We start from the raw sequence: 6,607 nt of genomic DNA, 5'->3' as shown, positions 1-6,607 counted from the left end.
CCCATAATGGTCACCAAGCCTGCCAAGATAACTTTTTTTTTTTTTGGCTTTTTGGGCCACACCCACTGACACTCAGGTGTCCTGGCTATGTGCTCAGAATTTACTCCTGGCTTTGGGGACTATATGGAACTCTGGGGAATCTAACCACAGTCTGTCCTAGGTTAGCACATGTAAGACAAATGCCCCACCATTTGTGCCACCGCTCCAGCCCCCCAAGAGTAACTTCTGAGCACAAAGCCAGGAGAAACCCCAGAGCACTGATGAGTGTGGCCCCAAATTCAAAACAAAGTAAAAAAGGCTTCTGCACAGCAAGAAAAATTCAGGCTTAAGTAAAAAGACACCCTACAGAATGGAAGAAAATGTTCACACATAATATCTCAGACAAAGGGCTAACATTCAAGATCTATAAAGCACTAACAAAACTCAATAACAATAAAATCTAGCAACCCCATCCAAAAATATGGAGAGACAATGAACAGATATTTCTCCAGAGAAGACATATGACAGCTAGTAGGCATATAAAAATTGATCATTGTTACTTATGATTAGGAAATTGCAAATCAAAACAATGAGGTGCCATCTTCCACCAGTGAAAACAGCATATATAAAAAAATCTTGGGCCGGAGAGATAGCATGGAGGTAGGATGTTTGCCTTGCATGCAGAAGAATGGTGGTTCAAAGCCTGGCATCCCATATGGTCCCCCTGAGCCTGCCAGGAGCAATTTCTGAGCAAAGAGCCAGGAGTATTCCCTGAGCACTGCTGGGTGTGACCCAAAACAAACAAATAAAAAGTCCTGAAGACAGACATTGGAACCCTTATTCACTGTTGATGGGAATGTCTTATAATTTAACAAACATCTCTGCAAAGCAATTCCTCTATCATGTTTATCCAAAAAGTAAGACTAAGATCCTTCTTACTCCTCAAAACAGTAAGAATAGAATTTACCATGACTCAGTAATTCCACTTGGCATCTGCTCCTGTCTCAAGCACATTCATATGTGCATCAATTAATATGTTAATTGCACTTAGTATGATAGCCAAGATATGGAAACAACTCAAATGCCCAACCATGTATAAATGAATCTAGAAATTGTGGTATACACAAGGAATACTATGCAGCTATAAGAAATACAAAAATAATGCAATTTACCATGATTTTGATGAAACTAGAGAACATCATGTAAATCAATAAACACAGAATTAACTCTCTCAGATGTGAGTTTTAAAGATACACAGTAAATAAAAAACAAATGGTCAAATGCAATAAAACAGAAGAGTTGATTCACAGAATTTAGCATGGAGGCTGTGTCAAGGGGAATATGGAATGCTGGGCAAGCCCTTGTGACCTTGGTAGATGGAAGTGGGTACACTGGCTGTGAACGTGGTGCTAAAATAATATATGCATGAACTACAGTTAACAAGATTTTAAGTCACAAACCTTCAATAAAAATTAATTTAAAAAAATGTAGAGACAGAAAGAAAGTAACAGGGGCAGTGTGCAGTGACCTCCAGGAAATCAATTATGTAGAGGTGTGGTATATGGATATATCTAAGCCACAGAACCAACAATATTGTAACCATGAGACCTAAATTACAAGAACCAATTTTAAAAATATGTCTGTTGGGGCCGGAATGCTAGCATGGCGGTAGGGCGTTTGCCTTGCATACAGCTAACCCAGCATGGACCTGGATTCTATCCCCAGTGCCCCATATGGTCCCCTGAGCCAGGAGCAATTTCTGAGCTCAGAGCCAGGAGTAATCCTCGAGTTTCACTGGGAATGGCCCAAAAACCAAAATAAGAAATGTGTCTGTTAAGGAGGCAGGCTGGGGAGTGGGGTGGGATGGGACCTGGGGACATTGGTGGGGAAAAGTTGATAACGGTGGTGGTAATGGTGTTGGAACATTGTATGCCTATCATGAGTACCCTTGTACATTATAGCAACCAAATAAAGAGAAAAGAAATAAAGAATATAAAAGTAAAAGTGCCATGTAAAGAGAGACCATATAGAGTAAAAACAATATAAAGACCAAAGGATAATGCCATCTAAAGATCAAGGAATGACAAAGATTTCCTGCAAAGCACCAGGGAGGAGGAGTGAGTTTGGAACAGATTCTATTTTGCAGACTCCCCAAGTACCACCTTGACCCACTCCTTGGTTTCAGATTCTAGTCTCCAGGATTCCAAACAACACATTTCTGATATTTCATTATCTTATTTGTGGCCCTCGATATAGGGATGCCCAAGAAACAAATACACTTGTGTTAAACTAACTTATTGTTAATTAATTTTCCTCTTCATAATGTGGTGGCTGGAAATTTTTAGAGTTACATATAGACTTTGCATTATACTTCCACTGGACAGATTTTTCTCTAAGGAAAAGTACAGGTAAATAAGCAGGGAGGCAGGGAGTCTTGACCTATTTAAAGAGTTCAGGAAAAAATTTCTTGAAGAAGTGATGTTTGGGCTGAGATCTAGAGAGTCATTAGAATTTAATTAAGTGAGAGAATGGGTGAGTGGGATAGGCTCAGGAAGAGAGAGAACTTTAGGCACAGTGACTAGTTAGTACAAAGACTTAAGCCAAAGCAAAACAAAACCTGAGCCAACAACAACAAAAAAAATGAAGACTTTTGCCTGAAACTTTTTTTCCCAGTACACACCAAAATTTCGGTGAAAATCTGTTAACGTGTAAATTATTCCTTGCAAACCCTCCTCCACCCCTCATACACACACCCCCATCCCCAGAGACTGAAGGCCACTATAGTATAAACTCATGAACAGGAATGGAGAGGGAGATTCAAAAGAGAAGCAAGTTTCATTTGTTTTGTTTGGGCCCACACCTGGTTGTACTTAAGGTTTACTCTTGGCTCTGCACTCAGGAATCACCCTAACAGGGCTCTGGAACCATATGTGATGCCAGAGATTAAACTCAGGCCAGCCATGTTCTATTGCTTTGACCCCCAAGAAGAGTCCATTTTTATAGGAGTGTTTTTATAGTTCAACATTTAGAGGACATAATTAATTAACAAACACTTAAAATAGTTTGGGGATCAGGGAGGTACTCCAAGGGTACATGCCCTGAGCACTTCTTTAATGGCCCAGATTATGACCAACACCATGGAATCTGCAGCCAAGCACTCTGTGTCCTGGATCTTCTTAGTCAACCATTGGCCAAGTTGTATTTCGGGCCTGGAGTTTCCTAAGCATTAATAGGGACCCTGTTCCTCAGTCAATCACTCACTCACTCAATCAATCCTATTTGGGCAAACTTGGATGATAAGCCAAGTGTAATGGTTTAAAGTAACTCAAACCCTCCCTGGCCATCTGCCCAATGGAACAGTTTCAGAATACTCCAGAACTAATGAATATTTTTAGTTATCCTTTTCATGATAGGCTTTAGTTTTCAGTGAGAACCATTTCAACAACTCCACAAGGATTTCATCTAGTCAAATACAAGCAAGTCCTCCCAAATTCTAATTTTTCTTTCCCAAAGTGAAATCCATCTTCTTTTAAACACAGATGTGAGCCCAGAGATTATAAATTAGTTTATTCAATAAGGTGATGGAATAAAAGGAAAGGGAAAAAGTTGCAGGCACACACACACACACACACACACACACACACACACACACACACACACACACACACACACGCTTATTTTCAAGCTAAGCCCTCCTAGCTGCTATAGAGCTCGTTTCTAAACTTGTGAAGACATTTCCACCACACCTGGACCAAGGGAAACCCATGTGTGAGAACAAGAACATCTGTGTGGTCAAGAGTTTTCTCAGGGTGGTCTCTTCTACCTTCAGACTCTTGTAAAATCTGAACTATTGGAAGTTTCTATAGCATAATTTTGTTCATTCATTCATTAATTCATGTCACCATTTATGAGTCCAGAGAGATTAAGCAATTAAGGTAGAGTCAGATAGTGAGAAAGTCTACTCTGTTTGATTGAAGCCTCATTCTCATGAAGCAGAATTTTAGAACAGCCTTCTTGTTGTATGACAGGACACTTCTTATCCCAGAGCTAAGAGTCAAAGGCCACTAGGCTTCCAAAGTTGGCCCCAAGTTTCCTGTTCATCAGCACCCTATGGACACTTATTGCATCTTGGACCCACTTTAAACCACAATATGGGCCAAGACTCAGGAAGGTCCTTATTCCACAGAATTATCCAAATTTCTCTCTCTCATTTTTTTGGCCACACTGGTGGCACTCAGAAGTTAATCCTGTCTCTTTGCTCAGAAATCACTCCTGGAAGGCTCAGGGAACCATAAGGGAAGCCAAGGATTGAACCTGGGTCATCCAGGTACAAGGTAAATGCCCTACCTGCTGTATTGTCACTCCTCCTTCTCCTTTTTTACTAAGTACTTTTTATTTATTTTATTTAAGTTTATTTATACATTACTGAAGTATCATGATTTATAATACTATTACTAATTGAGTTTTATGCACAAAGTTTTCCATTCAATACAATACCTCCTACAGAGTGATTGTTTCCCTTCACCATTGTCTCCTGGTCTACTCCCCCACCACCTATCCTGCTATTGGTAAATTTATTTCTGTAAGCCAGTTATCAGATTCTAGTGTCTTACTATTTGTGATTTTTATATTATTTTTCTTTATATACTACAGATGAGAGTGATGATTATCTTTTTTGGATCTACTGCACTTAGCAAGATAACTTCTAGTTCCACTCATGCAGTGGCAAATTGTATGATTGCTTCTTAAAACCAAGTGGTATTCCATTATTCAACTATTTAAATTTATATGTACATAACATAAGTATCATGATTTACAATATGATTATTAATAGAGCTTCATGCATATAAGACTCCATTCAACACCACTCTCTCCACCAACTGATTGCTTCCTCCACCATTATTCCATATATGCAACAGTCTCTTTAGCTAGTCATCTGTTCTTGGGCACTTGGGTTGTTTCTAGATCTTGGTTATTATGAATCAAGACATGTTTCAAAGTTTTAGATAATGTAACAAGCAACAGATTGGCAATTAAAACTTGGGGTATCTGCCCTGGAGTTCCCATGGAAGTGTAAAGCTTCAGGTCACCCTCAGACCTATAAATTCTTCCATCTTTATTGAGAGCCTGCCTGATTTTCAGAGGACAGAAGATAGTCAAGGACAGACAAGGCCTCTGTCTTTGGGAAGCTTCCATTCACTCAAATGAGGAAGAAGCCAGTAGGTACTATATTACTGTGATGAAAACATAGATATACAGTTCACTAATTTCTGGAATACTATGTTTTTAATTACAATAATACAGTAAAATAATAGTTGGGAATGATCACTTTGGGCAAGATCTTGGTGCTGAAAGGTAGTATAGTGATATTCATAATAACCTTTAAGTAAGAGATTTGCATACAGTGCCTAAAAGAGGGAAGGATTAAGGAGGGGTGGAGGAGGAGGAGGAGGAGGAGAAGAAGAGGAAGAAGAAGAGGAGGAGGAGGAAGAGGAGGAGAGAGGAAGAAAGAAAGAAAGAAAGAAAGAAAGAAAGAAAGAAAGAAAGAAAGAAAGAAAGAAAGAAAGAAAGAAAGAAAGAAAGAAAGAAAGAAAGAAAGAAAGGAAGGAAGGAAGGAAGGAAGGAAGAAAGAAAGGAAGGAAGAGAGAGAGAGAAAGAAAGAAAGAAAGAAAGAAAGAAAGAAAGAAAGAAAGAAAGAAAGAAAGAAAGAAAGAAAGAAAGAAAGAAAGAAAGAAAGAGAAAGAAAAAGAAAGGAAAGAAGGAAGAAGAAAAAGAAAAAAGAGTGCCATAGAGTCATGTTGGGACAGGCAAGAAGTTAGCAAAACTAACCATGGAATCCTCATTCCCTGAGGTATGCAAAATTCACTGTCAGGTCTATGTGTGGGGTTGGTCTTCCCAGCACTCCCTGTGTCCTGGGCTCAGGAAATGGGATCAGAGGTTATTCCATGTCCACTTGACTGGCGACAGGGAAGCAAGAGACTATGGAGAGCCAGCTGGACTTGGCAAAGTCAGAAGGGACAGAAAGGCCACTTGCCTCACGAAATCGTATCAATCCCACCTGCTGAGAGCTCTTCACCCATGGAGGAACTGGCTGTATCATTTCCCAGAACTGCTTGATCCGATCCTAATTATCCCTGCAGCCAGGAGTTTGAGCAGTGGGATTCCTGTCACCTGGCCTTGGGAAACGGGTCAGCAGCCCGGACAAAATGTGCTGCCCTGGCCAAGTAGTGAGGCTTGCCAAGTCTGTGCGACAGGGCTGTCTCCTCTGCTTGGGGACAGGCGCTTATCCAAGAGAACATACCCGTGCCTGGATCAGATTTACTGAGAAATCATGGGGCAAGAGAGATGACTACAAGGGCTGACGAGCATGCTGAAAACCTGGGTTGTCCCCCAGTGCTGCATGGTCTTTATAGAACTACTACTTAAGAGTCACACCTGAGCATTGTTGGAGGTGTTCCCCAAACCAAAGTTAAGCAAAACAAAACCCTCCAAAGGAACCAGAGACTCTCACTCTTGTAGCATAGAGGTAATCTCTTTCTATTGGTTCTCATGCATCTATTAGACTATACTAAGTCCATGGCATCTTGTTCTCCCAAGATCCTAAAAGATGCCTCCTGAAAACTCCTCT

The sequence above is a fragment of the Suncus etruscus genome, chromosome 16, assembly GCF_024139225.1.
Source record: "Suncus etruscus isolate mSunEtr1 chromosome 16, mSunEtr1.pri.cur, whole genome shotgun sequence".
Taxonomy (NCBI): Eukaryota; Metazoa; Chordata; class Mammalia; order Eulipotyphla; family Soricidae; genus Suncus; species Suncus etruscus.
The sequence above is the reverse complement of the archived record's forward strand: the minus strand, read 5'-3'. Positions refer to the sequence as shown.